Source organism: Pseudophryne corroboree, chromosome 3, assembly GCF_028390025.1.
Source record: "Pseudophryne corroboree isolate aPseCor3 chromosome 3, aPseCor3.hap2, whole genome shotgun sequence".
Lineage (NCBI taxonomy): Eukaryota > Metazoa > Chordata > Amphibia > Anura > Myobatrachidae > Pseudophryne > Pseudophryne corroboree.
The window spans coordinates 250,456,645-250,482,259 of NC_086446.1; positions in this window are offsets into that span (position 1 = coordinate 250,456,645).

Here is a 25,615-nt window from a genome sequence, read left to right on the forward strand (position 1 = left end):
ACTAAGCTGTCGTATTCTGCATTTTCGTATTTACCGATGTCGATGTCATTCGGATTTTTTGGCAGTGTTTTACGGGAGTGAATTGTAAAACACTGCCGACTTTAACACAATGAATCTCGGCCGGATCTGTGAGATCTGTGCTGGGCTTCATTGTACACCTTTCGTAAAAAATAAAACATTGTTAAAATAAAAAATGCGTGGGGTCCCCCCTCCTAAGCAAAACCAGCCTCGGGCTCATTGAGCCGGTCCTGGTTGAAAAAATATGGGGGAAAAAAGTGACAGGGGTTCCCCCATATTTAATCAACCAGCACCGGGCTCTGCGCCTGGTCCTGGTTCCAAAAATACGGGGGACAAAAAGCGTAGGTGTCCCCCGTATTTCTGAAACCAGCACCGGGCTCCACTAGCCAGATACATAATGCCACAGCCGGGGGACACTTTTATATTGGTCCCTGCGGCCCTGGCATTACATACCCAATTAGTCACCCCTGGCCGGGGTACCCTGGAGGAGTGAGAACCCCTTAAATCAAGGGGTCCCCCCCTCCTGCCACCCAAGGGCCAGGGGTGAAGCCCGAGGCTGTCCCCCCCATTCAAGGGCGGCGGATGGGGGGCTGATAGCCTTTTTGACAAAATGTGAATATTGTTTTTAGTAGCAGTACTATAAGTCCCAGCAAGGCTCCCCCGCAAGCTGGTACTTGGAGAACCACAAGTACCAGCATGCGGAGGAAAATCGGGCCCGCTGGTACCTGTAGTACTACTACTAAAAAAATACCCCAATAAAAACAGGAGACACGCACCTTGAAAGTAAAAGTTTATTACATACATCCACACCACCAAACATACATACTTACCTATGTTCACACGAGGGTCGGTCCTCTTCTCCATGTAGAATCCATGGTGTACCTGTAGGAAAAATTATACTCACATAATCCAGTGTAGATCGGTCCTCTTCTGTTCTATTTGTAATCCACGTACTTTGCAAAATAAAAAAACGGACACCCGACCACACACTGAAAGGGGCCCCATGTTTTCACATGGGACCCCTTTCCCCGACTGCCAGGAACCCCCCCTGACTTCTGTCTAAGAGGGTTCCTTCAGCCAATCAGGGAGCGCCACGTCGTGGCACCCTCCTGATTGGCTGTGTGCTCCTGTAGTGTCTGTCAGGCAGCACACGGCAGTGATACAATGTAGCGCCTATGCGCTCCATTGTAACCAATGGTGGGAACTTTGTTGTCAGCGGTGAGGTTACTTTCGGTCAACCGCTGACCACAAAGTTCCCACTCACGGGACCTTTTTCAAGCAGAACTCATAAAGAAGACAACAGAGACTCCTCTTTGATCAGAGAGGAGTCTCTGTTGTCTTCTTTATGAGCTCTGCTTGAAAAAGGTCCCGTGAGTGCCACCTCTGTTCGTGACTATATATATATATATATATATATATACCAATCCAAAGAAGAACGGCACTGGAGACAGCAAATTACAACAAGCTTGTATTCAAAGGCAACAGCCGTTTCAGGGCATCAGCCCCTTCCTCAGGCCAAATACAAAGTGATGTAGACAAACACACACACAACACTTACCCCACTATATACCCCTGAGCAGTGTATATGTGTGTATATATATATATATATATATATATATACACACACACACACACACACACATACAAAAATATATATTTAAATGACTTTGATCAAATTTACCAGACTGGCAGGTGAACCGACTGTCAGCCACCAGGGAGTGACAGCAGGAAGAGACTTTGATGAACCGCCACTGCAGAACAGATCCTTCCCGTTAACACAGTGGCAGTGTCCTCCCACTTCTCCCTCCCGGCATTGCAAGTGGCTCTGAAGTGCGTGGTGACGTCACAGTGCCTGGGATCCGGAGAGTTTATCGTGATACAGCTCGGCTGTTCTACGGAGTCCGGACCCTGCGCAGCGATGTTCTGCTGCTTGTGCAGGCGGGTGGGACTGGCATGGGGTCGGCGGGAGTGCGGATATGTTTGCGGCACTTGGTGCAAGGGAAGAGGGGGTGTGCTCGCAGCTGCGGTGCTCGGACCTTGTTTGCGGCTCGTTTTGACACCCAGGTGGGGCCGCACCCTCCTCATGACGCCACTGGTGCCGTGCTCTGGCCACATTGAATGGTCAATGTCGTGCATTTCCTGCATTGCGCCGTGTGTACTCGGCATTAATATACCCAAAATGTGTACAGGTGATTATTGCAATTTATAATAAAGTGAGGAGAATGTACTTCTTTTTAAAATAAGCAACAGTGGAAAGTCCAGATACGGTAAACGGATTCATTTCTAACTTCAGAATAGCTCACAACTAATTTTTATAGTTCTTTCGCTGCTGGTAGTAAAGTGCAATCTTGAGCCACCCTCCGATAAAATTGCTATGAAAAGGAAACACGTTCTTTACATTGACTAGATGCCCTGCATATACTGCCCTCTCCATTACTTTCCAGCTTATACTCACCTGATCAAGGAATGTCACCCTGCCTGGGATATGCTGCAGCTGCTTCACAAAACTCCCTAGTGTCATCATTCCTAAGAATTGTTTCTTGCTTCTACTATACTGGAAGAATTTCACATGCAATAGTAGAGATTCTCTGCTCTTTTCTTGAGCAGGAAAATTTCCATGAGAGTACTCACATCATCATAGGTTTCTCATTAACACATAGAAAGAGTACGGCTTGCGGATATATCAGTCTACTCTAAACAGGTGTCAATCCTGCTCTATAGATGATCATTGAGAAGTTCCAGTACAACTAGTGAGCTGCATAACATACTCCTAATATGACTTTCCTGGTTTATACTACACAGATGTAACATGTGCAGAGAGAGTTAGATTTGGGTTATTTTGTTACTGTGCAGTTTAAATACTGGCTGCTTTATTTTTACACTGCATTTTAGATTTCTCTTTGAACACACCCCACCAAAATCTGTCTCTGTACATGTAATATCTGCCCCTCCTGCAGTGCACATGGTTTTGCCCATTAGAGAAAAATGTTGCTGTTGCAATCAGGTCTGAATAAGGCCCTATGTTGTTTCCTCCTACCACACACTGCAGACTTTAGGTGGGCACAATACACTGTATACAGTACAGTCTGCAGGTGGGCACCATCAGTCAGTGTGAATGTGCACCTGGTGATATCAACTGGCTTATGAACCCAGCTTGTCACCCAGCATTTGCCCTCACTCCTCCCTTGGGTAAACTCCTCCTTTCTCTCCACATATAAGGTAGCAGTGCGCCCAGGGCTCTGTGCCATACAGTAACAGGGGATGTGAGCTCCTGCAGCCGGCTGCAATCACTTGCTAGCGTCTACACTATGAAGACCATCATCACTGCCTACTCAAGGGTGCTGCAAGAGAGCCCTGGCTGTCGGGGGTAAAGAGGGGCTGGCATTATAAGGGAGTATAAGCAGGCTGGTATATAGTGGAGGTGGCGAGATAGGAGGTGGGTGGCAGTTCACGGTGGTGACCAATTGTATCTGTGACCAGATAGAATGACAGGCTGTGCCTGGTGGGAAAAGGAGTCTCATGGATGCCCACCACTATCCATACCATCTGCCACTCCGCATACCCCCCCCCCCCCCCTCATATGGAGCAGACCCCCCAAGCCATGCCACAGTGACAGCTAGTTACCTGCACTACTGAGGAACACCACTATCCATATCATCTGCCACTCCGCATACCCACCCCCCTCATATGGAGCAGACCACCCAAGCCATGCCACAGTGAGAGCTAGTTACCTGCACTACTGAGGAACACCAGTGTTTATGTCCACTGGTGTACCAGATATAGCCACTAGTAAACATAATTCCCCCCAGGCCCCCATTTGGGAACTCACCGTTGGCCCTGCATATCCCCGGATAGTCCTGGCAGCAGTCCATGCTGTGGAAGCAGTACATGATACATGTGTCATTCCTTCCCAGACAGCACCTGGGATGTCTGCGCCAGCCATAGACACATCGTCCACTTGGGATCTGAATAGCCCACATGGAGCAGAGTGGCAGCCAAAGCTCAGAGCTTCGGAGCTGTGCCCTGGGACATGCAGCAGAGTCAGAAGGGAATTGTGTGTAATGTAGGGAGGATGGAGAATAATCAGGGCTCTAGAGCTGTGCCGGGCCCTGCTACTTTGGGGGGTGTCATGGCGAGAGAGTGCCATCATGGCCAAGGGTACATACGCCCCTGAAGCACAAGTACAAGCAATGCATAGCCCTACACATCTCCACTTGCAACTGAAGGCGCATACCTGGGCTGCTAACAGGCAGTCCCACATAGACCATGTTCAGTGTCCAGGGAATTGTGGACCACGAAGAGTTGGGCATAATTACTACAGTTTTCAGGTGTATCTTTCGCACGTAAAGGACTGGTGGAAGAGGACTCCAGCAATTATGCCGACTGGCCAAGCAAGTATACGACTAGGATGGTATACGACTAGGATGGTACTCTCACATAACTCAGTATACAGGTGAATACACACATCTAGTTCAGTACACACAGGGGGTCATTCCGAGTTGATCACTAGCGGCCGTTGTTCGCAGCGCATCGATTAGGCAAAAAATTGGCACTTCTGCGCATGCGGCGCAATGCGTGACGTACTTTCACAACAGCCGATGCAGTTTCACACAAGGTCTAGTGACGCTTTTCAGTCGCACTGCTGGCCGCAGAGTGATTGACAGGAAGTGGGTGTTTCTGGGTGGCAACCAGGGCCGTCTTTTCGTATGGGCTCAATGGGCTCTTGCCCAAGGGCCCCAGGAGTATAAGGGCCCTAGGCTGATAGCTAAGGGTCCCCTCTTTTCAGGGGTACCAGATTTTTTAAAATCGGCCCTGGGGAACTGGAGATACTCGACTTGAAAGCAGTGGTCCCCATCCAAGCCTGTTAATTGCTCTTCCCAGATAGATATCTTGGGTTCTGTCTGAGTTAGAGTTTATCTGATGATATACTCCAAAAGGTGGGACTCTCCCCTTTTGGAGGACATTGGCAGCTTGTCTCAATTATGCCCAGAACCAGAGATATCAGCCTTCCAGCAGCTGGTCCCTGCTCCAGCTCCACACGCCTAATACGCAGTTTTATATTTTTGTTGGTGGATTGCTCTGGGTCCTGAGATCTGATCCCAAAGTCCCTAGTATCTCCTGAAAGGTGGGACTCTCTAGATTTTTTATCCCATTCAAAGCTAAGAAATCTAATTTCAGGAACTTGAGATATCTTCAGTCAAGCAAGCTGCCCTCCCTCCAGAAAATGATGAATATTAAGCCCACTCCACTATCCACCCCTCCCCTACGTATTTAACACCCCTTACCACCCTGGAAGCCATATACAGGGGCCCCTTCATTCAGCCCAATGCCCCCTTAAAGGAGTAATTAGCAGAAATTACTGCTCCAGGTCCTACAGGCTGAGCAGAAGATAGAACACCCCCTACCGCCCGCGGGACATCAAAGCTGCCGCTGATAGCACCGCCCACCCCTACCGCTGGAGGATGGGTAGGGGGCCCAGTGCATTGCTGTGCCCAGGGGCCTACACTGCTGTTAAGACGGCACTGGTGGCAACTGACCGTTTTCGGGGAGTGTGTGTAAAAACGCAGGCGTGTCAGACACAAACGCAGGTGTGGCTGACCGAACGCAGGGCGTGTTTGTGACATCAAAACAGGAACTAAATAGTCTGAAGTGATCGCAAGCTAGGAGTAGGTCTGCAGCTACTCAGAAACTGCTCAAAAATATGTTGTAGCCGCTGTGCGATCCGTTCGTTTGCACTTCTGCTAAGCTAAGATACACTCCCAGAGGGCGGCGGCTTAGCGTTTGCACGGCTGCTAAAAGCAGCTAGTGAGCGAATAACTCGGAATGAGGGCCACAATGTAGGAGCTATTATGACCACCTGCATCAAGCCACGTGTATCTGGCTCTGTTGACATGTAATGGAATTCTATTGGAGAACATTATGTTTGAATGCTTTGGGTAGAATGGAGACAGGAGGTTGGCAGTGACTTTATCTTCCAGTATCCTGACAGAGATAAAATTCTATTTAGAGTATCGCACCCTTGTGGCTGCTATAACTTTAAACATGCCAGTGTTGGGATCACTATGCTGGCATAGAACTATGTGTAGCCAGCCGATCCCAGCGGGTGATGGGACCCTGCATCAGCAAATGCATACACACTTGCCAATCCGGGGGGGGGGGGGGGGGCGGTGGCTTTGCATTCGGCAGCATGGCATGGTTAGCGATGCCTTCTGGTTGACCTTGCAGCAGGGCCGACCAGAAGACCTCGCTAATGACTGACATCCACACAAATCGGGCATACACGCTGCCTGATATGGTATTCCGATTTACCCGGAAATGACAAATCGGGCTGATATCTGCATAGTGTGTACAACTACCAGGCCTAAGTATATCCCAAATGTATTTAGGGGGGAAGCACAGGAGATATTTGCTCTAATCCCCAGCTTTTGTTAGCAACAGCAGCCCCCATAGAAACCTACAGGGGGTGCGTATGCTGTATGCTGCACTTACCAAGCTCCAATATGTAAAGCATTTGTAGCTTGGTCCTGCTAGCTAACCCCATCTCCGGGTGACGTTACTGTAGAGATGTGCCCTGTGTCCCAGGTCACATCAGAACGGCAGTGTGCAGGGGATCTGCGTCCCCTGCAGAGCACAGTGGTGGACAGCGCTGGGGCAGCTTGTCTGTCCTTAGCGCTGGGTGTGCAGCAGCTGCGGGTGTCCGGTGCAGGGATCAGATGTTTCCCTGCACCAGACTGTCAGCGGCGATGGTCAGCGGCGCGGTGGCATTTTAAACTTGGCGCCAATCTGGCCGCCAATGAAAAGCGCCGCCTGCGGGATTTCAAATCCGGCGCCGTCCGCGAGCCAATCGCTCCTCACGGGGCGCCGGCCAATCAGAGACAGGCGCGACGAGCCAATAGGCGCTCGCCGCGTCATAGGCCCCGCCCCCGACGTGTGCCGTCAGACACCGGGCGGGAGCCGAAGGTCAAGACCACGCGGAGGAGCGCAGAAGACGCCGGGCTGGAGCCGAAGGTCAAGACCGCACGGAGGAGAGCAGAAGACGCCGGGCGGGAGCTGAAGGTCAAGACCGCGCGGAGGAGCGCAGAAGACGCCGGGCGGGAGCCGAAGAAGGAGGGCGTGCTGAAGAGCCGGATGAGGAGAAGCAGCGTGTCGGAAGAAAAAGACGGCAGACGCGGGAGGAAGAGCTCCGGTGGCCGCTGAAGAGGCCAGAAGATGTCGGGCTCCTGAAAGAAGATGTCCAGCGGCAGCTGGACGCAGAGGAGCGGAGGCGACGCCGCTGGCCAGGACGGGTCAGCGGCAGCAGAGGGTGCCGGAGACCCCCGGACCAGGTGAGGCCTCAGTGAGGCTACTCTCCCCCCCCCCCCCCCCCACCCTTCCCTTTCCTACCTAGACCATCAGGGATCGAGCACTAGGCCCGTAGGCACAGTCAGGCCCTCCTGGCCTGTGGGGACATAGTCGGGCCCTCTCGGCCCGTAGCCACATGTAGTCGGACCCTCCCGGCCCATGGCCCCTTTTAGGCGGGCATTAGGCCCGAGGGCACATAGTGGGCATTAGGCCCGAATTCAATAGGAGTACCCCAATAAGAGTGATCTGGGCATTAGGCCCAGATCCCTCCAACGGCCCACGTTAGGCGGGCACTAGGCCCGTGGGATAACATCAGGCATTAGGCCTGGGCCACATTAGAGAGCATTAGGCCCTAGTTCATTTGTGGCCGTTAGGGATATAAGGTGACCCTGGGCATTAGGACCAGGTCAACCGACGGGCACCAAGTAAGGCGGGCGCTAGGCCCGAGGGTGAAGCCAGGCCTCGGGCCTGTGAACAAATAGGGGGCAGTAGGCCACAAGTAGGGGTGCGGGAAGTGGTCGGCTGTACGGCGCCCCCCCCCATAGTGCAGGTAGGGATTTAAAGGAACAGCACCTTTTAATCTTGTACTTTGATATTGTTATGCGTGTTGTTGTTAACCGTGCAGGGCAAAGTGTTGTTTTAAAGTTTGTGCATAGTTTGTGTTGCACCACCCACACTTGAGCTAGTTTGAGGACTCAGTTCATGTAGCTAATGTAGCGGACTCACACTAGGGTAGTTCTTGGCCCTGCACGGCTGTTTTCTCTTTGCCTCCTTACAGGGACCTGTTAGTGGAGAAGATCGGAGTACATGACTTGGGACGGTGAGTAACATCTGTCCGTGTATTCCTTCTGTGTGTGTTTGTCCCTATCTGTCTCCCTTCCTTCAGGGCGAACGGTGAGCCTTGCACGCAGGTGCAAGGTCGAATTTACACCTGGTGCGAGAGTACCGATAGGTGAAATTCGGGCTCTGAGGCCGTGCGCCCAGGATGACCTTCATCTAGCCCAAAAGCTTCTTTTCTATTTCGGAGGGCGTTTCGGTCCACAGTTAGGAGGAACGGCACTCAGCAATCTCCTTCTTCCTAGGTCATCGTGTCCTGGTCCGACTGAAGATTTCCAGGTTCGTTGAAGGTTCCGCAACCTGAAGGTGAGAGTGTGGCGCCTGGTAAGTGGTGAACCTACACCTGCACGGCAGCAGGCACTACACCGCACCGCCACCCTCTTACATTACTGCACAGTGCACTCTCCACCCGCACGTGCGTGGTCAGCAGACGACGCATTCACAGTAGTGCGTCCAGTTCCTGAAGGAAAAGTGATCACATTAGCGATCACTTCACTTCTAACACACCAGAAAGACGGGTCCTGACATAGCCCCTGTCCCCACGGATATATTTAATTACATCCAGGCAATCTTTCATTTCCGATTGCCACAATAATAAAATGTAATTGTCAGGTGTAGAACTCAATAAGTAATAAATATGGTCCACAGTGAGACACTGGCACAGAACATGAAATGGATTTTTTTTGTCTCTTCATACAGCAGTGAAACATGCTCCTGCTCATTCCTACTATTCCTTATTATCTATGACATCACTATATTTTGCACCGCAGATCTTATTCATCCAGCCTGTACAGTGCCAACATAATCTGGAGAAACTTTAAACATATGGGAAAGACCTGACTGTTTACAAAGACTGTAGTACAAATGTATAATAATCTGTGCAGAAAGTTTTCATCACTCTGTAAACAAACACCAAGATGTTTCTACAGGCTTTGTAGAATAATAAAGGCTGATATGGGGGGAGGAGAAGGAAGAGTAGCACTGTCAGTGTACAGAGTTTATTATTCTGCAGGAGCTTCTGCCGCACTCTGCTCTCATAACTACATAGGTACAAGAGCAGCGTAAGGTCTTGTGCTGCTGCCCTCTACTGGAAGTTACTGTAATGTACACAGGTAAGAGGAGCATTGATCAAGCTCGGATACAGTTATTACTAGTGTGCAATGCAAACAGAATAACATGTTATAGCAAACAATAATGATGGTACTGTAGGCCTGTTTCTGTGCAGTGGTGTCAAATCTGCATAAATATGGGTTAAAGGATCCTATTGAGTGGTAACAGCCAAACTCATTCTCCTTTCAGCTGTTTCTCTTTCATAACATTATCACCTCACTTTCGTGAATATATTTTTCTTGTATCATTTCAATAAACATTAATGCGCCATATTTTTCTTATTTCACGTGAGTGCAGGAAGCCCGGCAGTGGGCGTATTTTCACTTAAGGTGCTCCTGCAGCTTATGATTAAATTCCCCCAGCCTCTGTGTACAAAGGTGCAGTGGCCTGTGAATCAGCCCATAAGAAGCAAGGATTTAAATCAGGCATTCCCAACCACGGTCCTCAAGGCACACCAACAGTGCAGGTTTTAGTGATGTCCAGGCTGCAGCACAGATGGTTGAATCAAAATAACTGAGCTACTAATTAAGTCACCTGTGCTGCAGCCTGGATATCACTAAAACCTGCACTGTTGGTGTGCCTTGAGGACCGTGGTTGGGAATGCCTGATTTAAAGGAATTGCCACCAGGACCGTAACTAGGGCTATGCCAGTGGTGCCTGGCACATAGCGCACATGCACTCTGGGTGCAGAACCACTGGCAACACCCGCATGGGTGCACGTCCGCACTAGTATTTTCTAGCCACCATTTGCTAGCTGCAGCACCCGGCTACTTAGTAACATAATTTTTAAGGTTGAAAAAAAGACAATTTATCCATGAGTTCAACATGTTAGTGATCTCCTACACTGTAATATTTTTAAGACTAATTTAACTGTGGTAAATGTTTAGCCTTTATGTCAATTACTTTTTTATTTATATTTTTGTTTTATTTTAGTACAACAGTGCATTATTTACCCACCATAACCCTGTATATCCTGATCCATTAGGAATTTATCTAGCCCAGTCTTAAAAGTAATGACCGAGTTTGCCATTACTACTCTCTCACGCAGGAATTCCAAATATGTATTGTCCTTACTGGAAGAAACCTTTCCATCTCTGTGTAGAGATGTGCCCTGTGTCCCAGGGCACATCAGAAGTACAGTTTCTGGCTGTGGGCAGCGCTGGGGCAGCTTGTCTGTCCCCAGCGCCTGTTAGTGTGCAGCAGCGGCAAGTGTCCGGTGCAGGGACCGTGTATCGGTTCCCTGCACCGGACGAGAAGCGGCGACAGGCAGCGGCGCGGCGTCGTTTCAAATTTGGCGCCACTTTGGCTGCCAATGAGAAGAGCCACCCGCGTCTTTTCAAACCCGGCGCGGCGAGCCAGTCAGCGCTCGCCGCATCATAGGCCCACCCCCGGCGTGTGACGTCAGACGCTGGGTGGGAGCCAAAGCTAGAAGAAGCCACGCCGAAGAGCGGTGAAGAACCGGGCGGCGCCAGGAAGAAGAGGATGTCTCGGCGGGAGGTCCTGAGGCCGCGGAAGAGGCCAGAAGACACCAGGCTCCGGGAAGAAGATGTCCAGTGGCGGCTGGACGCGGAGAGGCGACGGCGCCGCCGCTGGCCAGGACGGGCCAGCGGCAGAAAAGCCCATCCAGGCCTGAGGAGGCTGCAGTGGTGGGAATCAATAGAGCTGTGCAGTTCCCCACTGCAGCCTTCTCCACCTTCTAAGGTGCCCCCCTCCTTATCTCCTCCCTAGACCACCGGGTGACAGTCAGGCCCTCGCGGCCTGTGGGTAAATAGGCGGGCACTAGGCCCGTGGCCACATGTAGTCAGGCATTAGGCCTGTGGGCAAGTACAGGCAATAGGCCTGTGGGGCATTAGAGGGCATTAGGCCCTAGTTCAGTTTGGCGGCCGCTTGGGATATAAGATGACCCTGGGCACTAGGCCCAGGTCACCCAACGGGCGACAAGTTAGGCGGGCGCTAGGCCCGTGGGTAATGTCAGGCCTCTGGCCTGTGTGCAATTAGGGGCGCTAGGCCCAGTAAAAAAGTGGCCTCCCCAAGGTGAATAAAGGTGGCACTGGGCACTAGGTACAGGCCACCCCGAGGTGGATAAGTAGGCAGGCCCGCTTGGCCTGTGTCCCATATAAGGAAGTGTACAGGAGGTGGGCAGGCTGTACGGCGCCCACCCCCCCAGCGGAAGGTAGGGATTTAAAGGAACAGCACCGTTGAATCTTGCACTGTGTATTGTGATGTATGTTGCAGGGCAAAGTGTTTGTTTTAAAGTTTGTGCATAGTTTATGTTGAACCACCCACACGAGCTAGTTTGAGGGCTCTGTCCATGTAGCTAGTGTAGCGGACGCACACTAGGGTAGTTCTTGGCCCTGCACAGCTGTTTTCTCTTTACCTCCTTACAGGGACCTGTAAGTGGAGAAGATCGGAGTGCAAGACTTGGGACGGTGAGTAACATCTGTCCGTGTGTTCCTTCTGTGTGTGTTTGTCCCTATCTGTCTCCCTTCCTTCAGGGCGAACGGTGAGCCTTGCACGCAGGTGCAAGGTCGAATTTACACCTGGTGCGAGAGTACCGATAGGTGAAATTCGGGCTCTGAGGCCATGTGCCCAGGATGACCTTCACCTAGCCCGAAAACTCTTTTTCCTGTTTCGGAGGGCGTTTCGGTCCACAGTTAGGAGGAACGGCACTCAGCAATCTCCTTCCTCCTAGGTCATCGTGTCCGGGTCCGACTGAAGATTTCCAGGTCCGTTGAAGGTTCCGGTACCTGAAGGTGAGAGAGTGCGGCGCCTGGTAATTGGTGAACCTACACTTGCACAGCAGCAGGCACTACACCGCACTGCCACCCTCTTACATCTGCGTGTGAAAACTCCTCTTCTCTAACCTAAGCGGGTGTCCACGTGTCCTTTGTGATGATCTTACCAAAAACAATTGCCCTGCTAGCTCTGTGTATTGACCCCTTATATATTTGTAAATGTTAATCATGTTCCCTCTTAATCTCCTTTTTTTTCCAGTGTAAACATGCCTAACCTAGCAAGCCTTTCCTCGTATTCTAGCGTCTCCATCCCCTTAATCAATTTGGTTGCCGGTCTCTGAACCTTTTCTAGTTTCCAGGATATCCTTTTTGTAGTATGGTGCCCATAATTGTGCACAGTTTACGAGATGTGGACTAACTAGTGATTTATATAATGGGAGTATAACACTCTCATCCCTTGCATCAATTCCCCGCTTTATGCATGCTAATACCTTGTTTGCCTTTTTTGCTGCATTCCTACTTTGGGTACTATTACTCAGTTTGTTATTTATGTGAACACCTAAATCTTTTTCCAGTACAGAATCCCCTAGTTTTTCCCCATATAGTATGTAGGTAGTATTTTTGTTCTTGCTACCAAAGTGCATTACCTTGCATTTTGTCTATATTATTTGAACCTCATTCTCCATTTTGCCACCCATGTTTTCAGTTTAAATAAGTCGTTCTATAGAGACTCAGCATCCCCCTCTGAATTTATAACCTTACACAGTTTGGTATCATCTGCAAAAATTTACACTGTGCTCTCTAGACCTACTGCTAGATCATTTATGAAAATGTTGAACAATAATGGTCCAAGTACAGACCCTTGGTACTTCAGTCCAATTCAAAAAAGTTCCATTTACCACCACTCCCTTTTACCCAAACAATTTTTAACACAAATGCATATTGTGCGCCCTAGCCTAAGTTCTCTTCATTTGTAGATACACTGTACATCTCATGTGAGGTACTGTATCGAAAGTTTTAGCAAAGTCTAAAAAGATTACGTTCACTTCTTTACCCTGATCTAGGTTCGCACTAACTGTTTCATAAAAGCCTATTAAGTTAGTTTGACATGATCTATCCGTCACAATTCCATGTCGTTTCCTATTAATAACTTTATTGGTTTCAAGGAACTCCTGTATTATGGGTGTCATTCCGACCCGTTCGCACGCAGCGGTTCTTCGATGCGGTGCAAACAGGCTGGGACTGTGGCTTCGCGGCACCCGCAATGCGCACGCGCGTCATTGCCTGGCGACGGTCGTCGCCGGGCAGCGATGCCGCCAGCGCTGAAAGTGATCGCAGCTGCAATCGCAAGAAGATTGACGGCGGGGAGGCGTTCTGGGGCGTCTACTCACCATTTTATGGGCGTGGAGATCCGAACGCAGGCGTGTCCAGGTATTTGGAGGGTGGATGTCTGACGTCAATCCCGGGACCTTCGTCGCTGGATCCGTCGCACAGGGTAAGTAGGTCTGACCCTGGTCTTGTTTTGCAGGAAACTTTTTTAGCATAGCAGGGCTGCACAAGCGATCGCAGCCCTGCTATGCTAAACCACACTCCCCCATAGGCGGTGTCTAGTTGATCGCACGAGCAGCAAAATGTTGCTATGTGCGATCAACTCGGAATGACCATCTATATTCCTTAAAATACCTTCCAGTACTTTCTCCACTATGGATGTAAGACTTACTGGTCTATAATTACCCAGTTCAGATTTACTTCCCTTTTCTCTGACGTCCTAGTGGATGCTGGGAACTCCGTAAGGACCATGGGGAATAGCGGCTCCGCAGGAGACTGGGCACAACTAAGAAAGATTTAGGACTACCTGGTGTGCACTGGCTCCTCCCTCTATGCCCCTCCTCCAGACCTCAGTTAGAATTTTGTGCCCGGCCGAGCTGGATGCACACTAGGGGCTCTCCTGAGCTCCTAGAAAAGAAAGTATATTTTAGGTTTTTTATTTTCAGTGAGATCTGCTGGCAACAGACTCACTGCTACGTGGGACTAAGGGGAGAGAAGCGAACCTACCTGCTTGCAGCTAGCTTGGGCTTCTAGGCTACTGGACACCATTAGCTCCAGAGGGATCGAACACAGGCCCAGCCTCGGTCATCCGGTCCCGGAGCCGCGCCGCCGTCCCCCTTACAGAGCCAGAAGCAAGAAGACGTTCCTGGAAATCGTCGGCAGAAGACTTCGGTCTTCATCAAGGTAGCGCACAGCACTGCAGCTGTGCGCCATTGCTCCCCATGCACCCCACATACTCCGGTCACTGATGGGTGCAGGGCGCTGGGGGGGGGGGGGGGGCGCCCTGGGCTGCAATAAGAGTACCTTGCTGGCAAATACCACATAATATAGTCATAAAGACTATATATGTGTAAAATACCCCTGCCAAATATACATTTAAAAAGCGGGAGAAGTCCGCCGGAAAAGGGGCGGGGCTATCTCCCTCAGCACACTGGCGCCATTTTCCCTCACAGCTCCGCTGGAAGGACGCTCCCAAGGCTCTCCCCTGCAGTTTCCAGACTACATAGGGTAAAAAAGAGAGGGGGGGCACTAAATTTAGGCGCATATAATATATATATATAGCTGCTATAGGGAAAAATCACTTGTGTAGTGTGTATCCCTGCATTATATAGCGCTCTGGTGTGTGCTGGCATACTCTCTCTCTGTCTCCCCAAAGGACTTTGTGTGGTCCTGTCCTCGTTCAGAGCATTCCCTGTGTGTGTGTGGTGTGTCGGTATGGCTGTGTCGACATGTTTGATGAGGAGGCTTATGTGGAGGCGGAGCAGGGGCCGATAAATGTGATGTCACCCCCTGCGGGGTCGGCACCTGAATGGATGGACATGTGGAAGGAATTACGTGACAGTGTCAACTCCTTACATAAAAGGTTTGACGACATAGCAGATGTGGGACAGCCGGCTTCTCAGCTCGTGCCTGCCCAGGCGTCTCAAAAGCCATCAGGGGCTCTAAAACGCCCGCTACCTCAGATGGCAGACACAGATGTCGGCACGGATACTGACTCCAGTGTCGACGATGATGAGACTAGTGTACATTCCAATAGAGCCACCCGTTACATGATTACGGCAATGAAGAATGTGTTGCACATTTCTGATATTACCCCAGGTACCACAAAAAAGGGTATTATGTTTGGGGAGAAAAAACTACCAGTGGTTTTTCCCCCTTCTGATGAATTAAATGAAGTATGTGAAGAAGCGTGGGCTTCCCCCGATAAGAAACTGGTAATTTCTAAAAAGTTACTAATGGCGTACCTTTTCCCGCCAGAGGATAGGTCACGTTGGAAGACATCCCCTAGGGTGGATAAAGCGCTCACACGCCTGTCAAAGAAGGTGGCACTACCGTCTCCGGACACGGCCGTCCTAAAGGAACCTGCTGATAGGAAGCAGGAGGCTATCCTGAAATCTGTATATACACACTCAGGAATTATACTGAGACCGGCTATTGCTTCAGCATGGATGTGCAGTGCTGCAGCTGCGTGGTCAGATTCCCTGTCGGAAAACATTGATACCCTAGACAGGGACACTATATTGCTAACCGTAGAGCATATTAAAGACGCTGTCTTATACATGAGAGATGCACAGCGGGATATTTGCCGGCTGGCATCTAAAATAAACGCAATGTCCATTTCTGCCAGGAGAGGATTGTGGACTCGGCAGTGGACAGGAGATGCAGATTCTAAAAGGCACATGGAAGTTTTGCTTTACAAGGGTGAGGAGTTGTTTGGGGATGGTCTCTCGGACCTCGTTTCCACAGCAACAGCTGGGAAGTCAGCATTTTTACCCCATGTTCCCTCACAGCCAAAGAAAGCACCGTATTATCAGCTACAGTCCTTTCGGCCCCAAAAAGGTAAGCGGGTTAGAGGCGCGTCCTTTCTGCCCAGAGGCAGAGGTAGAGGGAAAAAGCTGCAACATACAGCCAGTTCCCAGGAACAAAAGTCCTCCCCCGCTTCCGCTAAGTCCACCGCATGACGCTGGGGCTCCACAGGCGGAGCCAGGTACGGTGGGGGCCCGTCTCAAGAACTTCAGCAACCAGTGGGCTCGTTCACGGGTGGATCCCTGGATTCTACAGGTAGTATCTCAGGGGTACAAGCTGGAATTCGAGACGTCTCCCCCTCGCCGTTTCCTCAAATCAGCCTTGCCGACAGCTCCCCCGGACAGGGAGGCAGTGCTGGAGGCGATTCACAAGCTGTATTCTCAGCAGGTGATAATCAAGGTACCCCTCCTTCAACAAGGACGGGGTTACTATTCCACAATGTTTGTGGTACCGAAACCGGACGGTTCGGTGAGACCCATTTTAAATTTAAAATCTTTGAACACTTATATAAGAAGGTTCAAGTTCAAGATGGAATCGCTCAGAGCGGTGATTGCAAGCCTGGACGAGGGGGATTACATGGTGTCACTGGACATCAAGGATGCTTACCTGCATGTCCCCATTTACCCTCCAGTACCTCAGATTTGTGGTACATGACTGTCATTACCAATTCCAGACGTTGCCGTTTGGTCTGTCCACGGCACCGAGGGTATTTACCAATGGCCGAAATGATGATACTCCTTCGGAAAAAGGGAGTTTTAATTATCCCGTACTTGGACGATCTCCTTATAAAGGCGAGGTCCAGGGAACAGTTGTTGATCGGAGTAGCACTAGCTCGGGAAGTGCTACAACAGCACGGCTGGATCCTGAATATTCCAAAGTCGCAGCTGGTTCCTACAACGCGTCTACTGTTCCTGGGGATGGTTCTGGACACAGAACAGAAAAAAGTGTTTCTCCCAGAGGAGAAGGCCAAGGAGTTGTCGTCTCTAGTCAGAGACCTCCTAAAACCAAAACAGGTGTCGGTGCACCACTGCACGCGAGTCCTGGGAAAGATGGTGGCTTCTTACGAAGCAATTCCATTCGGAAGGTTCCATGCAAGGATCTTTCAGTGGGATCTGTTGGACAAGTGGTCCGGGTCGCATCTTCAGATGCATCGGCTGATAACCCTGTCTCCAAGGGCCAGGGTGTCTCTGCTGTGGTGGCTGCAGAGTGCTCATCTTCTAGAGGGCCGCAGATTCGGCATACAGGACTGGATCCTGGTGACCACGGATGCCAGCCTTCGAGGTTGGGGGGCAGTCACACAGGGAAGGAACTTCCAAGGACTATGGACAAGTCAGGAGACTTCCCTACACATAAATATTCTGGAACTAAGGGCCATTTACAATGCCCTAAGTCAGGCAAGACCCCGGCTTCAACACCAGCCGGTGCTGATACAGTCAGACAACATCACGGCGGTCGCCCATGTAAATCGTCAGGGCGGCACAAGAAGCAGGATGGCGATGGCAGAAGCCACAAGGATTCTCCGATGGGCGGAAAATCATGTGTTAGCACTGTCAGCAGTGTTCATTCCGGGAGTGGACAACTGGGAAGCAGACTTCCTCAGCAGGCACGACCTCCACCCGGGAGAGTGGGGACTTCATCCAGAAGTCTTCCAAATGATTGTACACCGTTGGGAAAGGCCACAGGTGGACATGATGGCGTCCCGCCTCAACAAAAAGCTAAAAAGATATTGCGCCAGGTCAAGGGACCCTCAGGCGATAGCTGTGGACGCTCTAGTGACACCGTGGGTGTACCAGTCGGTTTATGTGTTCCCTCCTCTGCCTCTCATACCCAAGGTACTGAGAATAATAAGAAGGAGAGGAGTAAGAACTATACTTGTGGTTCCGGATTGGCCAAGAAGAGCTTGGTACCCTGAACTTCAAGAAATGATCTCAGAGGACCCATGGCCTCTGCCGCTCAGACAGGACCTGCTGCAGCAGGGACCCTGTCTGTTCCAAGACTTACCACGACTGCGTTTGACGGCATGGCGGTTGAACGCCGGATCCTGAAGGAAAATGGCATTCCGGAGGAGGTCATCCCTACGCTGATTAAAGCTAGGAAGGAGGTGACCGCAAACCATTATCACCGCATATGGCGAAAATATGTTGCGTGGTGTGAGGCCAGAAGGGCCCCAACGGAGGAATTTCAGCTGGGTCGATTTCTGCACTTCCTACAGTCAGGGGTGACTATGGGCCTCAAATTAGGTTCCATTAAGGTCCAGATTTCGGCTCTGTCGATTTTCTTCCAAAAAGAACTGGCTTCACTGCCTGAAGTTCAGACGTTTGTTAAAGGAGTGCTGCATATTCAGCCCCCTTTTGTGCCTCCAGTGGCACCTTGGGATCTCAACGTGGTGTTGGATTTCCTTAAGTCACATTGGTTTGAGCCACTTAAAACCGTGGAACTAAAATATCTCACGTGGAAAGTGGTCATGCTGTTGGCCTTGGCTTCGGCCAGGCGTGTGTCAGAATTGGCGGCTTTGTCATGTAAAAGCCCTTATCTGATTTTCCATATGCATAGGGCAGAATTGAGGACTCGTCCCCAATTTCTTCCTAAGGTGGTATCTGCTTTTCATTTGAACCAACCTATTGTGGTGCCTGCGGCTACTAAGGACTTGGAGGATTCCAAGTTGCTGGACGTGGTCAGGGCCCTGAAAATTTATGTTTCCAGGACGGCTGGAGTCAGGAAAACTGACTCGCTATTTATCCTGTATGCGCCCAACAAGCTGGGTGCTCCTGCTTCAAAGCAGTCTATTGCTCGCTGGATCTGTAGTACGATTCAACTTGCACATTCTGCGGCTAGACTGCCGCATCCTAAATCTGTAAAAGCCCATTCCACGAGGAAAGTGGGCTCTTCTTGGGCAGCTGCCCGAGGGGTCTCGGCTTTACAACTTTGCCGAGCTGCTACTTGGTCGGGTTCAAACACGTTTGCTAAGTTCTACAAGTTTGATACCCTGGCTGAGGAGGACCTTGCTTTTGCTCATTCGGTGCTGCAGAGTCATCCGCACTCTCCCGCCCGTTTGGGAGCTTTGGTATAATCCCCATGGTCCTTACGGAGTTCCCAGCATCCACTAGGACGTCAGAGAAAATAAGAATTTACTCACCGGTAATTCTATTTCTCGTAGTCCGTAGTGGATGCTGGGCGCCCATCCCAAGTGCGGATTGTCTGCAATACTTGTATATAGTTATTGCCTAACTAAAGGGTTATTGTTTAGAGCCATCTGTTGAGAGGCTCAGTTATTTTTCATACTGTTAACTGGGTATAGTATCACGAGTTATACGGTGTGATTGGTGTGGCTGGTATGAGTCTTACCCGGGATTCCAAATCCTTTCCTTATTGTGTCAGCTCTTCCTGGCACAGTATCCTAACTGAGGTCTGGAGGAGGGGCATAGAGGGAGGAGCCAGGGCACACCAGGTAGTCCTAAATCTTTCTTAGTTGTGCCCAGTCTCCTGCGGAGCCGCTATTCCCCATGGTCCTTACGGAGTTCCCAGCATCCACTACGGACTACGAGAAATAGAATTACCGGTGAGTAAATTCTTATTTTTAAATATCGGCACTAATTCCGCTATATGCCAGTCTTTGGGGACATTGAAAATCAAATATAGGGGTCTTGCTATTTCAGAGTGGAGCTTCATGAGAACCCTTGGGTGAATTCCGTTGGGACCAGGTGACTTATTAATCTTACTTGTCACATAGTTAGCCGGGGAGCACTGCAGTTATGCTTCCCTTGTGATGTTCCTCCCCTCCCAGTTTCCCCTTCTGTGTCTGCAGCATCTCTAGGCTGTCCCCACCAAATGTAAGTGTGTATATATATATATATATATATATATATATATACACACACACACACACACACACACACACACACACACACACACACACACACGTAAAAGTGGCTCTACCTGGCATAATGTGTAAAAGGGTGCTCTATCTGGCAGTAATTTGGATAATGGACCGTCACAACTGTGCGGCGTAATATGACTTAGTACTATTTTGTGACCATGCCGCTTCCCCATGAAGCCAAGCACACTGTGCCTATTTTAAATAGGGGGGAAGGGGCGGGCAACAGTTATCTTTCTTGCACAGGTCACCAAAATGTCTAGTTATGGCCCCGATTGCCACTTGGTAATGTGTGTGTTTCCCAACTTCTTGCATGTATGTATTTACAGCAGTGTAGTCTCATCCTATTGTTAAACGGCATTGCCCTATATTGTCTTTTCATTTAGTTTGAGCGCCTTTTAAGTGGAAGTTGGTTTAAAGAAACTAGTAATTTATCCAGATATTCAAACTTAGAAGTTACATCTATGCAGTTGCGGAACTTGTCAGTGGTAGCCCCAGGTGCAAAAATATTCTTTGGACCCCCCTACTCTGACTCACTCCAAGTTTATAATATGCCACACACCAGTGACAGGGAGGGGGAGAGGATGATGGGGAGAAACAGTGGGTGGCAGAGCGATAGTGACAGGAATACAATCACACAGTTCTGTGCTATGTGGAGAGCAGGAGGTATGTACCTTGGTGGCTGTGGGTGTTGAAAGAAGAGTGTGCTGCTGCATGTACTCTAGTGTTCTTGTCCTCCAGGGAGGCCTCCTGCCCTATCCCAAGATGTCCACCATGGTCACTATTACAATATGCAGGGTCCATCTTATTTCTTTACTGTAGAAGACTGTGCAGTGACATGGTGGGAGAAGTCTCCTACTTACTCCTGTGACAGACCTGGTTAACACATGCCATAAAGCTTTTCCAGCATCCCTGCACAGCTATCTGTTTGCAGTATACACTCACCGTCTGGTGAGCTGTATGAATCCTCGCTACTCTCCAGCTTCACTCTATCACCAAGTACATGTAACAGTGGGAATGGCTGTACCTGCTATCAGTGACTATATAACTCTGCAACGTCAACACCTGCATGCAAATCATTTCCAATAGTGGGCACAGAAACGGGCATTGCTCTGTCTGTGAGAGGGGGCCCCGCCCCCAGTCCTTTCCTCAGTTTGGCACTCAGGCAAGCAGGCTCTGACAGCACCAATAATACCGGCTGTGAGCTGCCGTTAATTCAAAGACAGCTGTGATTCAGGAAGTATTCACAGCTCTGTGGATTAGAGGCAGTACGTATCTGCGATCATCTGGGCTAACAGACAGCAGGACACCCCTATCAGTCTTGCTCAGATGGAAGTCTGATGCGACTGCACACACACAGGGTCAGGTCAACCCTGCCTCCCTGAGGTAAGGGGCAGGTTCCTTAGGCAGTGGACTCACCCAGTCGCTGACTTTGCTCAAAATGGTCGAGTGGTGGCTCAAGGGAAAACTCATTGCTGGTCTGGGCAGCAGTGGGCCCCTTAATTCCCAGGGGCCCTGATGTAATGGACCTGCTGCACCAATGGTATCTTGTATTGGTCTCAAAGCTTCCCAGCTCGCTAATTACATAGGCCTGTAACTATAATTTTTACAATAATCTGAATTTCTCTACACAATAGGTCATGTCAAGCAAAAAGTTATAAAACAAACAACAACAACAACGTGAAGCTTTAGGTTACAGACTGATGGGATTTAATCTCAGCATATTTTGTATGCTTGTAATGCACTCCCAAAAGTCCTCTATAATTAGATGAGTGGAAGTCCAAGGAAAGATGTTCATTAATGCCTCGCCTCCCAAAACTGTAGGTACCAGTATGGAAAATGAGGACTGCTTTGGTGGGAATGGAGTCTCAACCTAGCCTTAAAGTCATCTTTGCTACAACTACTATACTAGCAAGAATAGTCAGGGGAGGACTGAGAAAAAAAATCCTGGGTTTTTGGAAGGATATGGCAAAGAGGACAAGCATAAAGTCATCAAGTGGTCCTTTGGGGTCATACCCCTTTGTGACAGGCAGACATATTCATGTGGTTAGCACTATTAAGTAGCTGCAGATACCAGCGCCTCACTAGTAAATAATGCTTCAGTATGTGGTTCCTTAGTAAGTGCTGTTTCTCAGCAGTGAGTAGTACCTCAAGGCTCAGCAGGGACTCACAGAGCACGTCACATGTTCACTAATACCCCTTTTCCACTAGCTAGCACGGGTCGCAGCCGGGAGCCTGGCACAGCTGCGACCCGTGCTAGAGCCCCCTTCTACACTGCGCTCACCAACCCGGCATATTGCCGGGTTGGTGACGCTGCTGGTGATGTGGCAGGGGTGGCGCTGGGAGATCACATGATCTCCCAGCGCTGCCCTTTCATACACTGTGAATGGGAGCTGTGTCACATCGACACGGCTTCCGTTCACACTACACAGCTTACCGGGTTGAACACGTGTTCAACCCGGTAAGCTACCCGTGTAGGATTCCCGATCACTTGATCCGGGAATTTGCAGGGGGAGCCGTTTCCACTAGAAAAAAACACGGGTAAATGCGCGCCCCTGCGCTTTTACCCGTGTTTCTAGAGCTAGTGGAAAAGGGGTAAAACTGACTACAGGACAGTGGACCTAATTCAGACCTGATAGCTCCTATGTGAATTCAGAGTGAAGGCCCGCCCCGTGCAAGACTGAGTATGCTGTGCGAAAAGCTTTGCAAACACCGGTCAGCTGCAAATCCGTTAGTAACTAACTTACCATCAAATGTTTTGTCCAGTCTGTGCGTAACCCAGGACCTACTCCTACAGTGCAATAGAAACGGGCTGATCGGGGCCGGAGCTGACGTCACACTCCCTCCCTGAAAACGCTTGGGAACGCCTGTGTTTTTCCTGACACTCCCAGAAAACGGACAGTTACCACCGCCAAACGTTCGCTTCCTGTCAATCAACTTGCGTACGCCTAGCGATCAAAGATGCTGGATTCTTTTGCAGTTTGGCCTCGCGTGTGCACAGTACGATTTGTATGTATGCACAGTCTATGGATAATCAGCCACCTTGGGAATTCGCACAAAAGAAAAAAGGTCTGAATTAGGCCCAATATTCCCTGGTTTGCAATGCAAATGCTTCTTGGTTACTGGATAGCTCCTCTCACAGAAACATCAGGGTCTAAAATAAGTCTTCACATGATCAATGGTTAACGAAGAACCCTGAGACACAATTACCTGAAGCCCCAGCTCTAAGATAGGATCCAGTTACATGGTCAACAGAGACCATAGCAACAACACAATGTCAACTGAAATGTCTGTATCCTGAGGATGGCAATGGTTAGGGTTAGGCGCTGCTGGGAGATATAGGCTGCAGCAAGAAGTTAGGGTAAAGGGGCCTACACACTGGGCGATGTTAGAGATATTACCGACCATCGATATAATCCTTGGTCTATTTTTCTGCCAACGATTTAAAGCCTACACACTGGACGATATTGATGGCCAATTTGGACGATATGATATTACAGACATCTATATTGTCCAAACTGACTGGTATGTTTAAACGATAATCGTTCAACGAAGAACGATTGTGGGCACGCGCATCGTTCATCGTTGAAGCATCCACACTGAAAGATATGAATGATTTATTGTTCATTTATGAACGACATCGTTCACATCTTTCAAATACTGTATATCGACCAGTGTGTAGGCCCCTTTAGGCTACAGGGGGTTGGTTAAGGGTTGGGATTAGGGATAAGAATGAAGACAGGATACATACCAAAACATTGCTTGTCAGGCACCAGCACAGGAACTGCACATCACATGGCCACCTGGAACCGGAAGATGAACCAGGGCTTGACTTCAAACTCAACTGTTATCACCATCATTGTTGCTGCTTTGGGGGGGATAGATAAAGTATCAACCAGACAGGTCCTGCCATTTTTGCAGCACAACCTTTAAAATGAAAATCTTAGGAGCAGATTGGCTGATACTTCATCTATAACCAAGATTTGATAAATATCCCCCTTTGTGATATCTCTAGCCTTCTCTGCGGCAGCAGCTACCACTGAAAATGGGGAACAACTCTTCTGTCTCTATATCCAGCAGCGAACATGATGCTAAAGAGAAATACTGGGCTACATAATGCCACTCCAAGATGTCAGATGTGACAGGCTTTTCTAGAGCCAGAAGAAGGAGGATTTTAAGTTAAAATAAATGTTGAAGGACAATTAGGATTGCCAGCAGCTAACTTATAACATTTCTAATATTACTTCATGTTTCATGTCAGCACCTCAAACTGTCTCCCCTCATCCCAGCCTGACCACACCACTGACACCTGCACGGACATGCCAGTCACCAAGGGCTGTTTTATCATTGCTGCGTCTGTCTTACAATAGCCACACCTACAACCAGCAGCTACAACCATCTGTATAGGTGTCCAACATTGCTAGATTGTAAGCTCATGTGAACAGGGCATCTTTCTAATTCATATTACTGAATGTAACTTGTTTAGCATGATCCTAGAAATGTACTGTGTTGCCAAATATGTCAGCATCATCACACATTCACTGATGTCATCCCCCAATGTTATCAAATGAAGGTATTGCCAGGAGCACTGGGATTCTTGTGTTGGGTACAGGGGAGTGAGTCAGGACTAGCATGTGGAAGGTGAATGTCTGAGAGCCATGACCTTTTCTAACAGGTGTACATAGAGCAACTTTGTGAGCTGCTGATGGCAACACCTTTATGAACCAAAACTTACAATGGATACCAAATAGAGTTGGATAACTCATTATGCTACCTTAGCTCACATACATGGGCTCTGAGAGAGGGGTAAGAGGACAACTTACCCGTGCCCAAGTATGGGCTGCAGCAAGCTCGACAGAAAATAGATGGAGCCGGGGGAGATTCAGAAATTCAAATTGTTGTGTAAGATGCAAGCTGGAAGGAAAACGGAAAGAGAGCGCTAAACTGGAGAGGAGACAGGCTGCATAAGCAAAATAGGAGGTTGGACAAGAGATAAACTACATGAAGCTATTCAGTATCCTAGGTCATGCCTTTTTATGTTGCTAAAATATATTAAACATACAGTATAATCAGTATATAGTTGTAGTATATATACGGAAGCATTTGATATCCCGGCAGTCGGGATCCTGGCGCTCAGCATACTGGCGCCGGGATCCCAACAACTATTTTTCCTCTTGCAGTGTCCACAACACCCCTGGAGGGGGAATAAATAGTGTGGCGTGCGTAGCGTGGTGAGCGCAACCAGCCTGCAAGGGGCCATTTTGCACTCGCCCCACTGCTAGCATTCTGGCAGTCGGGATCACGGCGCCGGCATGCTGGATGCCGGGATTCCATATCCACTTAAACCTTTTCTATTTTGCTTAATTTGGCATAGCATGGCTAAGCTTTTTTCTACGAGTAGCGAGTGGATGTGATTTAAAATTTTTGTTTGCCATAATAGAATATGTATAAAGTAGCATATTGGAGAAGTATATTAAGAAAAATCACAGAGCATGGCTAAATCTCTGAGTCTATGGCATGATAAGCCGTGCCGTACACGTCAGGATATAAGAAAGGTGTATGTGGACATATCTGTATACACACACACACAGTAAATATGTTGACATGGTCATTATGAAGTTAGGACAGTGGGGTCTATCCATGAAGCAATGAAAAGGTGGAGAAGTTGCCCATGGCATCCTATTAGCTGCTACGTATAATTTTATAGAATGCATTTTATAAATGTTACCTCAACACTTTGATAAAGTGCTGGAAATAGCACGAAACGCGTTAGATGGACAAGTGCTGACCAGAAGAGACGCTAAGAACACCAACCGGAGGATCGCCGAGCGCTAAGTGACGTCAC